Below are 21,800 nucleotides of genomic sequence, written 5' to 3'. Positions count from 1 at the left end.
GAAATGGCAAACAAGAGCATAAGCATATAATCATCATCTCCAGTCAAAAGGGAAATGTAAATTAAAACTGCTAGATACCACTATTCCCCTAGGAGGTAACTCAAATTAAAAAGACTAGCCATACAATGTGTTGGCCAAGTTGTGGAAGGTGGAATTCTCATGCATTGCTTGAGGGAAGAAACAATGTTGGGGCCCCTTTGAAAAAGTTTGTCAATGCCTTATGATTTCTCAGTGTCTTTTATTCACCACAGATGCAGCAATTGAATTCCTAAGTACTTATTGTGGAGGAAGAAGGTTGCTATCCATGCAATGACATACACCAATGTTGACAGCTGCTTCATTTACATAAGACCCAAATTCAAAACCACACAAATGTTCCTCAAGAAGTTAATGGATAAAACATACTTTGTAGACACAAAAACACTGCTCAGCAATAAAAAGAAGGAAAACTTTACACATGCAATAAAAGAGATAAATCAAAAATTAGTTGTCCTGTTTTTGTCCTGTCATATATGAAGTTTGGAAGTCCTCACTCCCTCCTAATAGCAAGTAAAAAGCTGAAGAAACTGAAAAATCAACAATTCTTCTTAGGTGCCTGAGGGAGGGGAGATTAAAGGGAAAATTATCGCTCCCAACATTGGTGAAACAGATAGGTCAACATAGAGAACCTCAGTTTACAGGAGCAGGAACCTATTGTTGCGGGATTCTCAAAGAGAGACACAGGACAGCAAGGCGGTTCAGCAGGAAGCAATGTTTTTTGTGCCGGCACAGACTCAGCGGACTCTAGTCCGAAGGCTGAGCCCTGAGAACAAAGGGGCCTTACCTTTTATACCTTGCAAGCAGGTGACAGAAGCAAGAAGCAAGGTTTAACCCATATACGGTTGCATGCAACTCTTGCCTACTTTACCCCCCCCTCACCCCCGCCAGTGCTGTGAACTTCCTCATGTTTAGATTCTTTATCTCCCTGCTATGCCATCCCTTACCCCCTGCTACATTACCAGAACACAGACTTGCTTGCTTCTTTTATGGCCCTCGTCCCTGCTACACTATTCCACCCTTTGATGCTCAGATCCACCTAGGGTCAAAGAGCATCATCCTGATTTAGGGGTTTATATTTCCACAACATCATTATATGGGCGGCCATTTTTCTTTCTGTAGTGGCTTCCATAATGGTCCTGATAGACTGCAATACCAGGGGAACCAGGCAGGGTAACATCAGACATGAACCTAAGACTAGACCCACTGCTCCTATCAGGGTTTTGAATCCACCCAAGGCAGAGTACCACCCACTGAACAGACTGTCTGGGTCCCATCCTTTCCACACCTGTACGGGTACATGAGCCATCTTTCTAATACTAGTGGCAATTTCCATTACTGCTTGACTGTTGTCACCTATGTGGAGGCAACAGTCTGATTGGTTGAACTTGCCACATACTCCCCCATCCTTAGCTAAAAGATAATCCAAGACCAGGCAATTTTGATATATAGCAGCTCACATTTGGGTCTGTCGTCTGGACATCAGCTCTAGGTCAGAGGCGGTCTGGTTGGTAAGAATCTCCATGACTGCCTGTAATCTAATGATTCTGTTGAGCATATAGATAAGAGTCCAGTAACCCCAGCTCCCATCCTGTGCCCAGATGGCTGGCCATAGGTCTCAATAATCCTCTGGGGGCCATTCATCTTCTCCCCATCTCTGTTGGTCCCCCAACTTGAGGTCCCTTTTTATTCTAGGCCCCAGAGTTTCAAAAAGGGGAACTCCCAGCTGTTCCTCTTGGTGGTTGGGCAAGAGGAAGAACCCCAGCTGGATAACTCCTATAGTACAGCTTCCCTTCCAAGTCCTAGGGAGTTTGGTATACGCTCGCTCCCCACATATCCAAAATAACCCATCCAGTGCCCTCCACCACCCCAGGGCAGTATTGGTAAGGTTATTACAATATTTGTCAATCTCAGGGACACCTCAGAATGGGTTCACCTCATCAGTAGTAAACAATTTAAGAGGCTGTCATTGGTTGAAGAATCATGACATTTGGGAACCGTTTTCCGATGGGGACAATGCACAGTAAAATGTAGGCCCATCGGGCGACCAGGTTAGATTAGTCCCATCCCAAGAGAGTAGCTTCTTATGAGGGTTTCTCTCACCCACTTTTCACATCCTGGCCCAGTTCTTCTGATACATTCTTCCCTAATTATCTCTGATGTGAGAATGTAGGTCTGCGGTCCGTTACTCTCTTGTCTAGTTATAGATTGATTCCACAATAAAAGTTGATAAGCGTTTAAACCGTTCCATTTCCAAGTCCACTCCTCACTCATGAGGGTGCCTCCACACACCAAGCAGTTTGAGACATTTAGTTCTTTTGCAATCCTTTCCACCAGATCTACAAAAAGATTTTTTCCTGTTGTTGGGAGGTCTAGTTCACTTCTGATTTTATTATACAGTGGTCCAGTGCTTTGATTGGCAGCTGGCACCATTCGGGGTGAGAGTACGTTTGACACTCGGTGTGCTGTCTCTCTACCAAGTTGTTCCCAAGCTAGGTCCTGGACTCCCCCACCATCAGAGCTTCCCCAATATCCCAAATAAGCCTAGCAGACCCATTCTCCCCACTTCCCATGACAATTGTAGCCTGCATTGTTTCCCTTACTCTGGGACTTTCAGTATCACCTACCACCAACCTCCCAAACCTGAGGAGTATATGAGCTGATGTAACATCCCACCTGTTGGTGAGTGTATGGTACAAAGTATGGCTGTGTGGAGGTCCCAACAAAGTCTCTCTTATAACATTCAAAACATGGGGGAAACCTTGCAAGGGCCAACCCAAAAAGTAAGAGTCCAAGTGTATAGAGGAAAACAGGGGCACATCCCATGTTTGAACTTCCGTGCATAGACTAGTCAGCTTCTAGAGTGACTAGAGCAGGGCTGTTGTCCCGTCATTCATGGTCCCCTGCTGTCTCCTGGGGAGCAGAGTTCTGCCAGGGAAGAATACAGGTATTCCAGAAGGTGATCTTGCATGGTGAGGCTGGGTCAGGGATGCATTCCCATTCAAAAGAGGCTGTCTTTACTCGGCTGTAGTGGATCCAAGGAGCAATCTCTGCAACTTTAACTGTTGTGGGAGTAGACAAAATAACAACAAAAGGGCCTCTCCAATGAGGCTTTAACAGTTGGATATTCCATTCCTTTACCCAGATGGCATCTACTTGCTTTGACAAGTAAGCCACCAAACAGTGCCATGAGCCTAGTAGCTGTGTCAGGACCCCAATAGCTGTTCCCTTTCACTCATGGACATACAGGAAAAAGGGCTTCATCACATCTGGCAGGCCTAGAGCAGGGGCATTTGTGAGTGCCCTCCTGATTTCTTTAAAGGCTTTCTCTTGTTATTCCCCCCCATACTAAGAGTTTCTGTTCTCCCCTCTTCGTGGCTTCATAGAGGGGTTTGGTCAAGAGGGAGTAGTTAGGGATCCAGATTCAGCAGAAACCTGCAGCTCCCAAAAACTCTCTGATTTGCTGGCAAGTCTTAGGGGCTGGGATGGAACAGACAGCCTGTTTCCTCACAGGGCCGAGCCTGCATTGCCCCTGGGACAGATGAAAGCCTAGGTATTTGACAGTGTTTTGGCAAATCTGGGCCTTTTTGCTAGAGACTTTGTATCCCTGCCTCCCATAAAAGAGAAAAGAGGAGGCAAGTCCCTTCCATATAGTCCTCTTGAGTTGGTCCAGCCAGCAGGAGGCCACCTACATACTGGAGGAGTGTGCAGCCATGCTGGTCAGCTGAGAAGGCTTTGAGGTTGGATGCCAAGGCAGTTCTGTAAATATGGGCGAATTTCTGAAACCTTGTGGCAATTGAGTCCAGGTTAGTTGCCCCTTTTCTCCATTATTGGGATTTTCCCACTGGAAGGCAAAAATAAGCTGGCTCTGTGGGGGCAGGCAGATGCAGAAAAATGTGTCCTTAAGATCTAGACAGGTAAAAAAAAATTTTGCCTTAGCTGGGACAAGGCCTAAAAGCATGTATGGATTTGGGACTACGAGGCGCAAAGTGATAGTTGCTGAATTCACTGCCTGGAGGCCCTGAACTGGCCTGAAATCCTCAGTCCCCAGTTTCTGGACTGGTAATAAGGGGGTATTCCAGGATGACTGGCAAGGTCGGTGGATCCCATATTTTAGGGGTCTGTCAAAGTGCTTTTGAATTCTGATCTGGGCCTTGAGGCGATGAAGTACTGTTTCTGGCTGATGGGGGTAGCTCCTGGCTTTAGTTCCACCACTACTAGGGGCACATTTCAGGCCAGACCTGGGAGTTATCTTCAGCCTATACACCTGGAATCTTGAAGGGAAGCTCAGGAATCTCAGAAAGCCTTCCCTCAGGGGCATAGAGCCACCATTCCTCTTCTTGTGCAACTGTGAGGATTAGAGTCTTTGCCTCAGGTCCTCTCAACTTAAAGGCTGCTGTACCATCTGATTCAAAAGTTATGTGTGCCCTCAGTTTGCATAACAATCTCTGCCCTTCAGGCCCACAGGGCAATCAGGGAGATAGAGGAATTCATGCCTTACTTCATGACTCCAAAGATTGCCTGTTCAGGACACTAAGAAGGGGTGGTGGGCCCAGTCCCCTGTAGCTCCAATAATAGATGTATGCTTTTTGGAAAGGGGGCCCACTGTCACAACTGAATGTTCTGCATCTGTGACCACTAGGAGATCAACAGGTTGGCCCCCTATTTTCATTCGGACCATAGGCTCCTGGAGGCCCAGTTGAATGGAGTCCAGTCTGTCCTAATCCTCCTCATAGCCTTCCAGGCCTGCCAGTGCAACAATGTTCTCCTCCCAGGGACCATCCTCCCTGTGGGTAGGCTGATACTTTCCCTCAACAATTTGGCCTCTGCCTCTGGTCTGGGGGGCCTCTGGGAATCCCTGGCCCATTGGGGATATTCATTCTTCCAGTGCCCTTCTTGAGGACAGTAGGGACATTGATTTTGCCTAGTTCCTCCCCAGGGCAGGGGCGTCCTGGGGACATCGGTCACCATCTGTGGTGATTGATTCTGCCTCTGCCTGAATTAGCTTGCCAGGGCCTGCCTGACTGTTCAGCAAGGGCTGATGCAAGGAGGTCCACTTTCCTTTTCATCTTCCTGTTGGCCACCTGTTCAGCCTCCTGATCTCAACTGACAAAAACCTTTGTGGCCACCTCCAGAAGCTGGCTGGTGTTCATTCCAGCGAATCCCTACAGTTTCTGCAATTTTCGCCTTATGTCCCCCTCACCCTGGCCAACAAAACCCACATTAAACATCTGCTGGTTTTCAGTGGCCTCCAGGTCAAAGGGGGAGTAAAAGTGGAAGGCCACACACAAATGCTCATGTACTGGCTGGGACTCTCATCTGGCCCTTGGAGGACCTCTGATGTTTTGCTCGTATTCATGGCCTTTTTCCCTCCTTCCTTTATGCCTCCCAATAGTGCCTCCTGATATTGCTCAAGTCACTGGTAGTTTTGGTCATCATTGGGGTCCCAATGGGGGTTTTCCTCAGGGAACTGAGCTTGAGCATATGCTTGGGCATTTAGAGTGCCCTCAGGGGCATGACCTTCTAACCACTTTAGAGCTGCCAACATCATATGGCACCGCTCTTCAGTATGAAAGAGTCTAAAGAAGATGTCAACAGTCTGTCCAGGAGGGTTTATGAGTCTGGATGATAGACTGCATCAAATCAATCAGAGCATGAGGCTTTTCCATGAAGGAGGGGGTATGATGTTTCCAGTTTAGGAGGTCTGTGGTGGTTAAGGGCTGGTAGACAAATATCTATCCTCCTTGTATTTGACTATCCTGGTCATAATACATTGGGCCTTGGATCTCCCTCAGGGGCATCTGCAGGGTGGTGGAAGTCTGAGCAGAGAAGGGGTCCTCATGGAGACTGGTTGGATGCCCCTGATTGAATGGGGGATGTGAGGTGAGCACTGGCAGACTTGGAGGGGGTATGGGATCCATAGGACTCAGGGAGGTCAGGGAAGTTGAGGCTCCAGAGGCTCTGGGCCAGATTTTACAGGTGTGACTGTCCCTTAAGCTTCCCCATCTGATGTTGGAGGTGAGGGTGAGGAACTGGGTGCCAGTGGCAGAGGTGGATAAAGTGGCATATATGGTGGTGGTGTTTCCTGGAGTTCCTCAGCCAGTACAGGCTCATTTGTTTTCTCTCTACACTTGGAAGTCATGGCCATCCTAGCTACATAATCCTACAGGCCTCCTCCAGACAGGGTCTTAGCCATGTGGGCTGGCTGAGGACAGCATCCTGCCGTCAATCAATATAGGGAAACTGATCTGGGTGCCCAGGATTCCTACAACTACCCTATAAACTTCATTAATCACAGTTTGTCTAGTGACCCTTCCAGGAGCCACCCTACACCAAAGGTGGGCCAATCTATTTCACAAAGGGCCTTGAGTTTGTTAGGAGTTAACTTAGCTCCATAAACTCCATTAAATCCCTTTTTAAAGAGTTTAACCATACACTCCAATTTCCTCCCATTAACAGACATCAAGGCAGAAACGGAGGGGTAGAGGTTTTGGAGGAGAGGTAAGGGGTCCTCTTCTCCGATACACAGGGAAGAACAGTACGGCCCCTTATTGGTGTCCTGGATGCAGTTGCCCAGCCAGTAACTGTACCTACACAACATCTGCACTTGCTTTGTCTGTCTCCGGCTGCTCCCCTTGTGGGGATTTAGGCATCTCTTAGCATAGTGATCTGTATAAACCCTGGACCAGAGGCTCTGTTAGGGCTCACCCTAAACCATATGAGTTCGCCACAGACCCACAGATTGGGGCACCACACTTGCTTCATAGCCACGCTACATCTCATTCATACACATTCACATGCAGGCATCCAAGAGTTCCGCCCCACTCCCAGCATCTAGAAGTCATAGTTTCACTGTTGCTCAAAGTTACTCTAGTGACTCTGGGAGGTGCTCAAGCTCCCCTTCTGCCACTTAGTGGCAGGCCTAATATTTGAACCCGGGTTCTTACCAGTTTGACAGGGGGCACTCCCCTCACTGATTCCTGCACCTCACTGGGTTTCGTTGTGCATCCAAGGCCCTCACCCTGACTTGCCAAGAGGACAAGTCCCTCCTCCAGATCAAACCGTCCATTGGTGCCTGGCGGAATCACTTCTCCCGGTGGTCCAGGGGATGCACTCCAGCAACAAGGGAGATGAAAAACCACTGTCTCCAAAACCCTGGATGAGTCCCCAGAAATATTGCAGGATCCTCGAACAGAGACATAGGGCACTGAGGCAATTCAGCAGGAAGCAACATTTTCTTTTGCTGGCACAGACTCAGCAAACTCGAGTACAAAAGCTGAGCAACAAGAACAAAGGGGACTTACCTTTCATACCTTGCAAGCAGGTTACAGAAGCAAGAAGCAAGGTTTAACCCATATATGGATGCATGCAACTCTATCGGCTACTTCACCACCACTCCCAGTGCTATGTGACCTTCCTCACATTTAGATTCTTTAAGTTTTATCTCCCTACTATGCCATCCTTTCCCCTGTGCTACATTATCAGTAAACAGACTTGCTTGCTTATTTTCTGGCCCTCCTCCCTGCTATGCTATCAGCAGAAATCTCCATAGCAACCAGAATCAGAGTAATATAAACAAAATTAAAAGTGATGAATTTGTTGGGGTTCAATGTAGACATGTATGAAAGTTAAAAACTGCAGGGGGGGACCAGTTATAGGAGACCCCACACTTATGAGAGTTTTATTGGCAGGAGCTTACAAAGTCTCACAATGAATATGTACAAAAATATCTTTGTGCTTCCAGCAGGAAAAAGGGAAATGACCCATTTTGAAACAGGCTAGATCATCCTATTCTTAACAAGGCCTGCCCTTAACAGAGACTGTTTTACCAGACTCTAATATCTCAGGGCTTTATCAGATTCTAACTGAACTGATGGAAAGGAACTATCCAGCAACAGCCTCCTCTGGCTAATTTGCCCCACCTAAAGATGGGGGAAGGGGTTGAGAAACACTTGTGAAGTTCTGAGCCCTGGGACACAAGCTAAGTAAAAGATGGTGTCTTACTCATAGGTTAGAGTACTTCTCCATTCCCCATACTTTACCACCACACAACTACTGCCCTGTTTAATTGAGTTCCTTTTCCCCAGTACATCACATCTAGCTTTCTGCAAAACAATTATAAGGCAGAATAAAAGGAAGACAATACAGTTTGAAGAGATAGAATCAGAATCAGAATCAGATACAGGTATGGCAAAGACATTGGAATTATTAGACTGGGAATTCAAACCAATTGTGGTTAATATGTGAAGGGCTCTACAGGATAAATCAGGCAACATACAAGAACAGATAGACAATATAAACAGAGACATGCAAACGTCAAGAAAGAAAGTTTTTTAAAAATACCCAAAAATCTCTGTAACAAAGAATGTCTTTGGTGTACTCATTAGTACATTGAATGTGGCTTAGGAAAGAATCTTGAGCTTCAGAATGTGTCACTAGCAACCTCTAAAACTGAAAAGTAGACAAAAAAAAAGAATGAAAAATGATACAGAAGGTCCCTGCTCTTCTCACCAGATCACATCCATCTCCATTAAAAAGTCCACATGGTTGTCATGGTTGCCATGATTACATCAGATTCTATGGCAACCATGATGCACATGCTGTGCTAGACTGGAAATGCCTCCACCACAGCCCTCCCTTTTGTGCCCTTTCCTTTCAGGAAAGCAAAACACCTTCATGTGAGAAAGCATACGCATTAAAGAAATTCAGCAGGGACACAGGCATTTGGCAGAACTCTGCCAGGTTATGGGAAAAAAGTATGTCTCTGTTGTCAGGAATTTTATTAGCTTTAAAAGAGAAAATAGGGGAATGTTATCATGACAGATACTCAAGGATGTCTCCTTCGACCTTTGGAAATGAGTTAGCCCTCTGACCTGAAACATGGAAAACTGACACATTAGGCTAATTAGTTAGCCATCTGAGGTAGAAAACTAAGAGATTGCCCATAATCACAAGACTGATTGATCTAGGAACATGGAAAAATGTCATTTGAGCAATCCCACAGTTATTTCAGGAAATCAGGCCTAAAATAATATGATATTTAGTAGGCAGAAACCTAGCCAATTCAAATATACAATCTGAGGAATTCTTGTCCTCCGTTCCAGATATTTTCTTCCATGGAGAGGGCATCTATTACTCACACACATCTAGCCTCTCTACATACTGACCCTTCTCCATCACAGGAAGGATTTCCCTGATTGGAAATTTAAGAAGAAGAACAGGAGTTGCACAGCCAAGGCTCTCTCCCTTTAGTCATATGACTAGTAACATGCCTTGCAGGAGCTCTTGCTCTGCTCTACCCCTCAGGGTTGGGTCTTACCATAGGCTTACAGCTCTCTCCTGAAGTTTGCTCATTCCCCAACTATTCCTCTGGTCTTTCTCCAAATTCTCTAGGTGTCAATGAGATCCCCCAAATAACTCCCTGCTCCAAAATTTGGACTTTAAACCAATTAAGAAATGTGACAAAATAATAAGGAGAACAACACTTCAACTTTGTTCCTTATAAAAGTGATATTGGAGAATGTGACTTAGGCTTGCTGTTGGGGCATTTAGTGTTAATGAACCTCAGGATTGAACAAACTCATCCCACCAGAAGGAGTGCACTGGACTGTCACAAAGGCCAAGGGCCGAACTTTGTATCTATCAAGTGTTTTGTGAAGAAGCCCTATTTGTGCCCATGGAAAGTGATGTCTGCCATATGGCTATGCTGTAGCATGAGGAAGTGTTTCAGGATATCTCATTGAGGAATACTTCCCAAAGTGAATAAATACTCCTTGTCCTGATTACACTCACCAAGAAACCCACTGAAGTTATGGTTTTCCATATGGCACAGGAATCAATTTGTAGCAATATCCTCTCAATTCCTTAATACTAGTGACTGTAGTGGGGGCTTATCTCATGGAAGTACAATGGAATTCATCTAAATACCAAGAACAGGGTAAAAAGCACATATAGTGGAAATTTTTCTTAGAACTCTCTTTATGATGGAATTGATAAAATGTTCAGAAATCACACACACACGACACACACATATATACCACAGACTATAGTCAAAACTATAGCAAGTCTTACTAAGCCTTCAAGGAGAATAGAATCCCCATATGACCCTATGACAACAGATCACAGAACACAATGAAAAATTCACCAAAACCAGGTGTTTTCAATGTCCATTTCTGCCCAATAAAACAAAAGCCATTTCTTTTCTCCCAGGAGTCTGCATATTGACTAGGCTCAGCTGGGTGTTTTGTGCTCTACATGGTGCCTATCACCTGGGATTCCAATCTTCTAGAGGTTCCACTCATCAGGAGCCCCCATGGAGCTCCCTCATGTTGATGACTACTGGTGCTAACATCTTCTGGGAGCACAGCAGGTTCTGTTTACTGTAGCACTTTGGTTCTACCTAATATAGCCTGCCGTGTGTAGCGGTGCAGATTTAATTTAACTTTGAATACTATGTAAATAATCATTTTTACTCTTCATGGAATGCAATATTATTTTGCTTATCTGAAATTGAGATACAAATGGGCATCCTGGATTTTCTTTTGTAAAATCTGGCAATGCTAGGGAATCTCTAAGTTTAACAACTATGAGAATTCTTCTAGTAGGCAGGACTATGGAAAACAAGCAGATAAGATTGGCAATAAAGACACAAGCTGGTAATACCTGTCTCTATTGGTTAATTTTATGTGTCAATTTGAGTTAAGGAGTACTGAAACAGGCAGTAAATCATTTCTGAGTGTGTCTGTGGGGATGTTTCTGGAAGAGATTAGTATTTGAGTCAGTAGACAAAATAAACAAGATCTCCAACAAATGTGAGCAGGTACTGTGAAACCTATTGAGTACCCAGACACAACAAAAAAGACAGACGAAATATTTATTGGCTCTCTCTTCTGAAGCTGCCCTTTAGACATTGGGACTCCAGGCTCATGGTTAAGCCTTCAAACTCTGAGACTTAATACCAGCAGCCCCTCAGGGACTCAGATGTTCAGTCTATGACTGAGGTTCCCCCATGGGCTCAGTTCCCATGCTGATGGACTGACTTGCACCACTGGCATTCCTGGTTCTTGGGTTTTCTTGGTTTTCATAATCACATGAACCTATTCCACAGTAAATCTCCTCTTATACATCACTATATATCGTATTGGTTCTGCCTCTCTGAAGAACCCTGACTAATGCCCTGGTATCAGTAGAAATAAAGGGACAAAGGACACTCAAATGCAATGTTGGTACTGTTAAAAAAAAGGTAATGGGGTGGGAAGGCATTAAACAAGATGGATCCTGCACCTTGAACTCATACATAAGCAAAACAAAGGTCAACTCAATGTAAAGAGTAAAACAATCCCTAACCATGAAAAAGCCACCAACTAACCTCTAACTAAAGTTTCACCTTGAGTTCTTTTGCCTACTTAAACCTATAACTCATGTCTGTACCCCAAATATGGCTGAAGATGGGTTGAGTACTTACTGTGCCTCTTTCCAGGGTGTGTCCCAGGCTGTGTAATGAATCTCCTTTCTCTGCCTTCAGCATGCTTCTTTATTTGGAGTACTGGGATGAGTGGCTGGACCTGCTATAAGGAATCCCAGGAGTTTGGACCTTAGGTCCAAAAGTCTGGTTTCAGCTTTGGCAAGCCATGCTAGGAGAAAATTAATCCTTTAGGTGCTAGCCACCTGCAACTTGCCCGCAGCTGTTGGAATTGCTTTTATTTCAGGAATCTCTTTTCTTGTATATCCACTTTGGCCAGCATCAGCTTCTTTTTACCATCATCTGGTGAGCTAGAGAAACAATCATCTGGACTGTAGAGGTCCTGAAGTCTGACCTTCATGAGTTCTCCCCATTGATGCACCTCGGGCCTTCACCTTCCTTTTCCTTGTTGCCTGGAGGCTCTTCTGAGCCATTTGGGGTTCATCTGAACCATTTGCGCTTGCGCTGTTTGTCTGACAAGGAATTTTGGATCCCTTGTTCAGAGACTTCTCTCAGCATTTGGGGTCATTTGAGAATTTTGTGCTAGCAATTGGCAGGAAAGGAATGTGAGATAACAGAGAACCCAGGGTATTTGTATTAGAGATCTCCGTTGTGAACTCCTTAAGAATAAAAAGCACTATGTCCATCTTGACCACCCCCCCTCCATGGAGAATGATAGGTGACTAGACTACTAAAAAAGAGGAAAACAGCATCTAATAGTGCACTCAGAATTAATGTAATTGTGTTTACTTGTCATTGTGTGGATATTGTGTGCGTTCATTATTGTATGTCTCTGATGATTGTCTTGTTAGGCTAAAATTCTGATAGCTATGGCAACAGTAGCTATCTACTGGAGACTGAGACTGATTCAAAATGCTTCCTTAAGGTTGACTCTTGCTTCAGCTATCAAGCCTCTGAAAATGAGCCTTAAAAAAGAGCATGGGGTACATCTCAGTATGCTCCTGAAATTTTAAATAATAACTGACCAAAGAACTTGTGGCCACTTAATTAAAAGCTTGCATATTTTAAGCTCTTGAATCTATTTGGATTTAAATTGACATTTATGGCATGTCTAATTTAAAACCTTTTCTGAATATGCATATGTAAACATCTTTAGGATGATTCGTATAATAGAGTTAGTGTAAATTGTTCTTCTGTTCTTTCTCCCACTTCATCTGCTGCTACTTTTTAAGAAAACCAGTTTTTCACAGTTCTTATGTCAACCAGGTCTAACTAAAATGCAGACACTCAAAAATTATCCTCTGCCTTAGGACTAGAGAAAAGGATACTGTGGATAGTAACCTTCATCTGTTTCATTCTGTCGTAAGTATAATTAGCCTTCAACTCTTTTATAATTGGATCTATTAACAAATGTGTTTTTGTAAATTGCTTATTGTATAGAGAAACAGTTTGATTGCTTTTCTTCCCGAGTCTATATTCAAATATAAAGCTAGGAGAGTATTTTATTTTATTGGGAAAAGAAACAATTTTGTCTAAATTCAAATCTTTTATAAGTGCAAATTACAAAGGTCTTAAAGCTTATCAAAAGTTTATGTATGTGACTAAGTTCGCTGTAATTTAAAAATTGCCAAAAGAATTTTGTAAGGTCAAAAATCTAAGGTCAAACTTTAGTGCACTGAAGTAAAACTAAAACTTAAATCTATAATAAGCCTATCTTAATATTGTTCTGCTTTTAGTAACATTTGTAAGAAACTGGCTTAAAGCAAAGATTGTATCAAAATAATTGCTGTGTTTTCTGTCGATTTTGTCAAGCTTTTGACTACTTAGGAAACTAATCTTTAACTAAATCAGAGTTCATTTAAGTATCTATTCATGTAAAAGTCACTTAAATGACACCTAATAACTGTGTTGTGCAAACATATGCAGAGTTAAAAGTATGTAAGTTTAGTACATGTAAAATGACCAGCTAATGGTCTCTTTTATCCAAATGCATTGCATCTAAACCTTCTACATATAAATATTGTTAATATGACCTTTGGCATTTCTGTCATTTATGGTCAGTGCCATCCAGATGGGAGAGGCGTGCCATTTGGGCAGCCTTACTGCTTGGAACCTGAACTACATCTATTTGTCTTGGCTGGGTAAACATTGTCATATATATACATATACATATATGTCATATATATATTTCGGTTCACTGACATTGCTCTCCCAACTGATAAAAAAAATAAAAAAACTAAGGATTTGGTAGTGCTGTACACCCATTATCTTGCCTATCAAAAGAGTCAAGGTTTTACTCCCAAGGGTAACAATTAAGTTAATATATGTGTATGATATGTATAAAGCTATAATGCTGACTGTTGCTGACTCTTTTACGTGTTAAATGTATTTATGCTCTTCAAGTAAGCCTACTAAAATACAACATCTAAAAATGCTATACTAAGCTATTATCCTCCAAATTAAAACTGTTAATGATGGTACACATTTACAGGTTTGTACACAGGTATTCCCAAATGTCATACAGAGAGCTTAATGATACTAAGGCAATGCTGTCAACTAACTGTTGCCAATTACTAAAGATTTAAAAATTCTAACAATGACTGTTCCAAGTTTTCTTGTGACCTACAGTTTGGATCCTTCTCTATGGCATTTACAATCAAATTCATAAAAACATTTTAACAAGCATTTATTTCTCAAACAATTGTTTCTTTTCCTCTGCACATTGTGGAAGGGCTGAGGAGAACATGTACTAAGCCCCTAAATTACTTAAAGTTGTCTCTGATCACACAAGGCCCTGAGAAAACTCCCTCAGCCCTTTAGAAAGACTGAGAGAAACTCTGGCCAAACATACTAGTATGACCTCTGAATCCTATGAGAGACAATTAATACTGAGAGATAAGTTCATAACCCAATGTGCTCAGAATATCTGGAAGAAACGTCAAAAGATTCTGTTAGGACCTAAAAAATACCTTAGACAGTCTTTTAAAAATGGTTACAAAAATACTTTATAGCAGGGATGAGGAACAAGCTTCTGAGGGAGAATGCCATAAAAATGGGGGGGATAGCATTCCTAGCGGTCGCTATGAGAGAGGCCAATATAAATGGACACTCCCTCAATAGGGAGAGAGGATCCAGGAGAGCCTTCTTTAAATGCAGTTGGGAAGGACACTTCCAGTGAAAGTGTACCTGGAGAAAGAACTCCCAAAGCCCTATCCAATTTGCACGGGAGGCCACTGGAGGTCTGACTGTCCCCACTGGCAAAGTTCTCTGGGGATAGACCCATTCAGAATGGCGCAACAACAGGACTGAGGGGGCCCAAGATGTCCTCAATTAACTCTTATTCTTTGGACTGGCATCTCTGAACTGGAACCTCAGGTAATTTTAAATGTGGAGGGAATGCCTGTAAATTTCTGCCTTGACACAGGAACTAGTTATTCAGCCCTTCTCTTAAACCCTGGACTCCTCCCTACCCACCAAATAACTACAAAGGATATATTAGGAAAACCTCTAACCAGATCCGTCTCAGCTGCTCAGCTGTAAATGGAACGACTTCCTTTTCACACATGCCTTCCTAATCATTCCAGAGAGCCCTACTGGGGAGAGACACTATTCTCATGGCACCAGGGTAATTATTATGTCTGTCTACCTAATGGAGGGAAACATGGATGCAGAAGTATGGGCCACTCAAGGTAAAATAGGCAGAGCAATCAATGCCACCCCTATTAAAATCCATCTTAAAAACCCCACAGCCTTCCCTCACCAGCGACACTATCCTCTAGGCCTGTCAATCTACTATACTGTCTCTATGAATGGCAAGTATTTTCAATAGACTTTATATATTGTCCTTAATGTTTTTATGATTCTTAAAAATCCTATTAGTTTTATCCAAATATAAAAAATACCTTTTACTTTAAAGGATGGTTTTCACTAATTTCTGTTTGATTTCTCTTTTAGTAAAAAGAAAAAAAAATAACTGGATGTCTCCTGGTCTTGGTCCTGTCAACCAATCAACTAAATTTCCTGCCACCTAAATTTCCCTTGTCACCACTTAAGTTTAAGATAAAAATGGGAGCCTCAAATAAAGACCTCCAAATACCGGGGACCCTTAAATAGGTCTCTGTGAGAAAGCCCTGACTGCTGTCCCCTACCAATACTCCTTTCTAGCTTGAAGCAGTCAGAGAGAAGTCACCTCCCCTCTTCTCTAATGGCAGTTAGGGTTACTTCTTCAACAGGGAAGGGCTCCTGGAAACCTCCATTATGACCTCCCTGTGACCTGAATGGGTGGAAAGAAGGAAAAACAGGACAGATCAGAAAAAGGGCAGTATGAGGATTTAGGTCACAACCAATCAGAACTTTGCAGGCACAGCCAAGCAAAATGCTGCTTTGTATATACCAAATTAGGACAGAGATTGAGCAATGCCCTGGAGAAAAATGGATAAAAGCCTCAGACCATGTCACTTCTCTGGCACCTTCTCTTAGGACTCCCCCCAACTCTGGGAATTCTACTCTTTTCTACCTCAATAATCTCTCCTGCTTTACTCACAAAATAAATAAATAAATAATAAGTTTCACTTCAAGCAACAAAACATTTTCTCCTTGATTCTATGAACAACTTATAAAACAACCCCCCCTTCTCCCTTACTGCAGCTCAAACTTCTTGTGGTTTGGAACTACCAATTCGTGAATCGCTGTCTGCTCAAACTAACTCTTTCAAATTTTAATATGCCTAAGTTTATCTTTGAACAGTGCCAAATGGACATATCTGTTTTCTGAGGCCCATGTTATCTCAGCTAAACAACTTGAGTGGACTTTTACCTAGAAGTCCTATATCTTCCAACAAGGGAGTGTCCAGTGAGGATTTAGAAAACATCCCAAAGTGATTCTTACCTGCAGTCAGGTTAAGAAGCCCTGGCAGGGAAGGTGGGTCAAGCAGCCACGTGAGTTCTCTGCTGCAGGGGAAAAAGGCAGCTACTATTTATGGAAGCAATTATTTACAGGGTGTCAACTCCAGGTTCCTCTCATTAGTAGCTAGATTTAATCTCATGACAACCCTGCTAATGAAGTGTCACTATTCTCTCTTCTTGGATGTGACTACAGAGCATGTGTTCATAACCACAGAGCTGCAGGTAAAGAGGATGCTCACCGGGACCACAGTCAAAGCCCACAAGAGAAGCTGCCAGCGTGGTGATTTTGAGTTGAAAATTATAGACCTGTAGCAAATGTGTCAGGACACATCCTGCTGTGAGGGTTCATCTCTGTTCTCCCTGTGGTTACTTCCCTGCATTTCCAGCAGGAAGCCTGGCTTGGGGCCCCTTTCCTATACCTCAAGGAAGGTTTAAGTCAGGGGTGGAAGCAGACAATATCTAAAGCCAGTATTTCATGTGTACTTTGGAAAACTTTAAACTTACGGGAATGAGGAGGCTGCTTACACTTGGTGAAGAGTGAAGGACCTCTGAGTACTCCCAGACAGGATGGTCTATTGATCCCTCCACGAGTAGAATGCTTAGGGTGGCCCATCGATGGACCATCTAAGGTGAGTATCCAGTTATAAGGAAGATTTTCCTGTTTGGATTGAGGAATAGATGGTTGTATTAACTGACTATTTCTTTCTTATTTCTTGTATGCTTCATGTGCTAGCATCTAGGACCTTGCTGCCTGAGAAAGGCCTCCTCTTCCTAGGGTTAGCTAATTTCTAGAGCAAGCAAAGAACTCACCCAGGTGTGCATCTTTCCTGTTGAACTGAACCAATCCAGAACCTCCAAACATACAATAGCTCCTCTATTGGGCTCTTACACTCCAGGCCAAGAATTCTCTACTACAATAATTGCAGGGACTGATACCACACAACTCAGGGAAGTCCCTGCACCTCCAGCCTGCAGAAATTCTTCAGAATACAGACTCCTAAGCCCATTTAACCTGCTGTGCCCGTCCTTTTGTATGGGAAACACAATAAAGTCTCTTGCTATGTTTTCCTGCTATTCCCTCTTCCTCTTGACCAAATCTGCTGTTTCCCTGTGTGGACTTGTATGACACGAGGAGCCTCTTCTCTTAGGAACTGTAAGTAACAGTCTCTTCTGGATGACCATGGTCTCCTGATGTCTTCACCTCACTATACCTGAATACTAAGAAAACCTAAACTTCAGAGACAGGGCACTTGCAGTCTCTGAATGATCCAGACAAGTAACCACACCTCTGTCCAGTGCAGTGTGGACAGATGAGTGATGTAGGGGAGGGGCTCGAACTGCTACATCAGAATAAATTCCACAAGTAGAACTGCTTCCTCAAAGAGCATGAAAATTCAATATTGTTAATATTACTGTCTAAATGAACAGTACCATCTTTTTATTAGTGCATATTCTAACTAGTTTCCAGAAAGGAGTAGCTATTTTTGAGAACTCATCCAATTATGAGTGTTACATAGTTCACGCTTATGCCTCAGAATATATCTTAGAATAATTCTAGAGTTTGAAGGAAAACCTTGATGACTGAGTTATATTTCTGCTATATTCAATTTACATGGAAAATGTGGGAAGGAGAAATTTGGTATGACCTGTTTGTAGAAACACTGGCCAACATCATTGAGAGAAAAAAGAGAGAAGCTTCCGTCAACTAATGTTTTGTTGGCTAGAATGGAGAGAGTCCAGGTATATGTGCCCTAGGAAAGGTGGTCATGACAAAATGACTACTCACATGAAAGCAGCCCCAAACCACCTGTTCAGAGAAACGTTAGAACCACTCTTTTCAGAGGAAAGAAGATTTGCAAACAGGAACTTGATCTGTGGTTTATGTGACAGCTAAACTTACATGCCAATGATCAAATGTGCTGCATTACTCTCTCAAAACAACTCTGTGAGGAAGCCATCATTATTCCCAACTTACATATGGCAAAATCAAAGTCCCTGGTACAAAATCACACATGTAGTAAGGGGCAGAAATCAGATTTTTCCACTTGTCATCCCCCAAAGAGCATTTAACTGTCTCCATGTCAATGAATAACCTCTGTGAAACTTGTAGCTTCACAGGATTTTACTTCTGTGTACTTGTCTCTCTTTGGGGAAGTTAATGGAGGAGAGGAAATCCCAAGGCAGGGTCCTGTACAAGGTGATGGGTCTGGTAAAAAGATAAAGGACTTGTGATTCTTGCCTTCTTCTCTCTCTTCATTTAGGGCTCATTGCAAAACTATTTTCCAGTATCAAACTAGAATATCAAATAAGAGGACAGAAAATGATGAGGACTGAAAGAAATGATTTGATGATCTTTCTCCTGAAATTTATCATCAGTCACTTTGCATCACAATAATGGCTCCAAAGCTTTATTCGTAACATGTGAGTAAGTGCTATTTCTTACTGCTACATTTCTAGGTGGTCTCTATGGAAGTTATACTGTTTGATTTAGGTAATACCACTTCTCTTAGAGGAAAGAGTTGAAGAGAAATTTGTGAAAAACCTATTATGAGCCATATACTCTGTACAAGATTTCTCATTTATCCTTTGATACAGTTGTGTAAATAGGGCATCATGAGACTCTTTTTAGACATGCACTCAGGAGGCTGTGGCACAAGGATTGCAAGTTTGAGGCCAGTCTATGCTACATGGTCAGTTCAGGGATATATGGTGAGACCCTGTCTCAAAAAAAAGGCAAGGTGGACTCGCTCACTGCACTACCACTGAGTAATCTCTTAGATATATTGTGAATGAAAAACACAAGATGCAAAAAATGGCAGGAGCTATTGCTGTCCACTACTTTAGTCACAAGCTATATATAGTTATATAAATTTAAGTAATTTAAAATAATCTACTTATCAAATTAAGTTTAAATATAATTATAAACTCAGTTCCTCACTAACACTCACCATGTTTTAACTGGTCAACAGCCACAGATAACTAGTGTTTACTGTGTTGGCCAATGCAGGTTACAGAGCATTTTCACCAATGAAGAAATTTCCACTGAACAGTGATGGTGTATAATATACCACCTTTTACTTGTAGATATGGGAGGTAATTGATATATATATATATATATATATATAATATTTGCTTGCATTTTTAAAAATGGAAGACTAAAACAAAAACTAATAAAAAATGATTAGCTATACAAGAGGAGAGAGGAGTAGCCCAGAAAGGAAGCTGATAATATATACTCTCTTAAAAATGTAATGTAGCTGGGGACATGGCTCAAGTGGTGGAGTGCCTGCCTAGAAAGCATAAGGCCCTGAGTCCCAACTCTGGTACCGCCAAAAAAATGTATCCAGGCACAGTGCATCACTGCTATAATCCCAGATACTCAGAAGGTAGAGATCAGGAGGAACACCATTTTAATCCAGCTCATAGAGAAAGTGAGACCCCATCTCAACCGATAGCTGGGTGTGGTGGTACACTCCTGTCATCTCAGCTACATGGGTAGCATAAATAGGAGGATCAATGCCTAGGCTGACCCAGGCAAAAATGTGAGACCCTATCTGAAAAATAACGAAAGCAAAAAGGGCTAGGAGCATGGCTCAAGTGGTAGAACACCTACCTAGCAAACAGAAGGCCCTGAGTTCAAACTCCAGTACCACCAAAAAAATGTCATCTATAATTACTGGCTCCAGGCACTGAAAAAGGCAATAAACTATAAAGAATTGAGTAACAGTTAGCAACTCTAATTCTCAGACTGAGTTCCCTAAAAATTTTCCAATGGCTGATTTCTGGTCTGGGGGCCAGAATTGTATCAGATAAACTGGACTAAACTATCATCCAGAGAATATAACAAAAAGACTCAGAAGCCTGTATATGTATGTATGTGTGTGTGTGTATATATAGAGAGAGAAATGTATATATATGTATATATATATATATATATATATATATATATATATACAGTTTGTATATATATACAGTACATATATATGGATTATCATTCAGCCATTAAGAAGTACACCATTTCATGCCAATTTAGGAAAATAGATGGAACTGGAGCCTGGCATGCTAAGCAAAATAAACTAAACACAGGCCAGGCACTGGTGCTCATGCCTGTAATCCTAACTATTCAGGAGGCAGAGATCAGGTAGATCGTGGTTTGAAGCCAGCCCAGGCAAATAGTTCATGAGACCCTATCTCGAAAATACCCAACACAAAACAGGGATGCTGGAATATCTCAAGTAGTACAGTGCCTGCCTAGCAAGAGTGAGGCTCTGAGTTCAAACCCAGTACCACGACCACTACCACCAACAACAAAAAGCTAGACTCAGAAAGACAAGCATCACATGTTTTCTTTCATATGTGGAGTATACAAACATATGAAAGTAGAAGGGGGATTATTTGGGGCCAAGTAGATAGGGGACCAGTGGGAGGGGGGACAAGTGTGGGTAATAGGGAGGATAAATGTGATTTAAGTACCTTATATACATGTATGAAGATGTCATAATGAAACCCACCACTTGGTGCAATTACACTAACTAGTGTATTAATACACTAATACAAAAAAATTCAGAAGCCAAGCTGAAGGAATTCCCACTGTACAAAGGTAAAAACAGTTTGAACATCAAAGAGATTAGTGACCACAATGGTTTAAAACACATCAAGTAGTGAGCCAGGCACAATGGTGCATGTCTGTAATCTCAGCTAGTCAGAAGGTGAAAATTAAGAGGATCATAGTTTGAGGCCAGCCTGGGCAAAAAGTTAACGACACTCCATCTCAACCCATAAAAACTCGGGTATGTTAGGACACACCTATAATTCCTGCTAGGTGGGAGGCATAGGTAGGAGGATTGCGGTTTGAAGCTGGCCCAGGAAAAAACACAAGACCCTATTAGAAAAATAACTAAAGAAAAAAAAAAGGCTGGATATGTGGCTCAACTAGTCCACTGCCTAGCAAGCATGAGGACCAGTACCACAAAATAAATGCATAAATATAAATAATTAAATAAATAATAAATAAATAAAACATCAAATATGGAAACATCTCTGAGTTTTTCTCAAGAAAAACAAAATAAAACAAATAAAAATCAGCTCATTGCCTACATTTGGAAACTCCTGTAGACATAGTTGTTCTGAAAATTGGAAATACTGCAAAAAAATTAAACATTCATCCTTCACTTCCTACAAGTACAATGAACCTTAATCGTTGATGGGGGTGAGTTCTGTTACAGCAGTTAATAAAATGCAGAAGAAATTATAGAATTAGAACATCACCATTTGCAATGTTTAATAAAATGCAGACCTAGGCAACAACCTTTAGAGACTGGAAGAAACTTGAAGATGAAGGCACATGGGAAGTTTGATAATGGATGGACCAAGGATTGATGGATCAAGCTGACAGCAGCTGAACCCAGTGTGCAAGCTTAACATCACAATGAGGCTCC

This window comes from Castor canadensis, chromosome X (assembly GCF_047511655.1).
Source record: "Castor canadensis chromosome X, mCasCan1.hap1v2, whole genome shotgun sequence".
In the NCBI taxonomy this organism is placed as follows: Eukaryota; Metazoa; Chordata; class Mammalia; order Rodentia; family Castoridae; genus Castor; species Castor canadensis.
Note: the sequence above shows the minus strand (reverse complement) of the source record.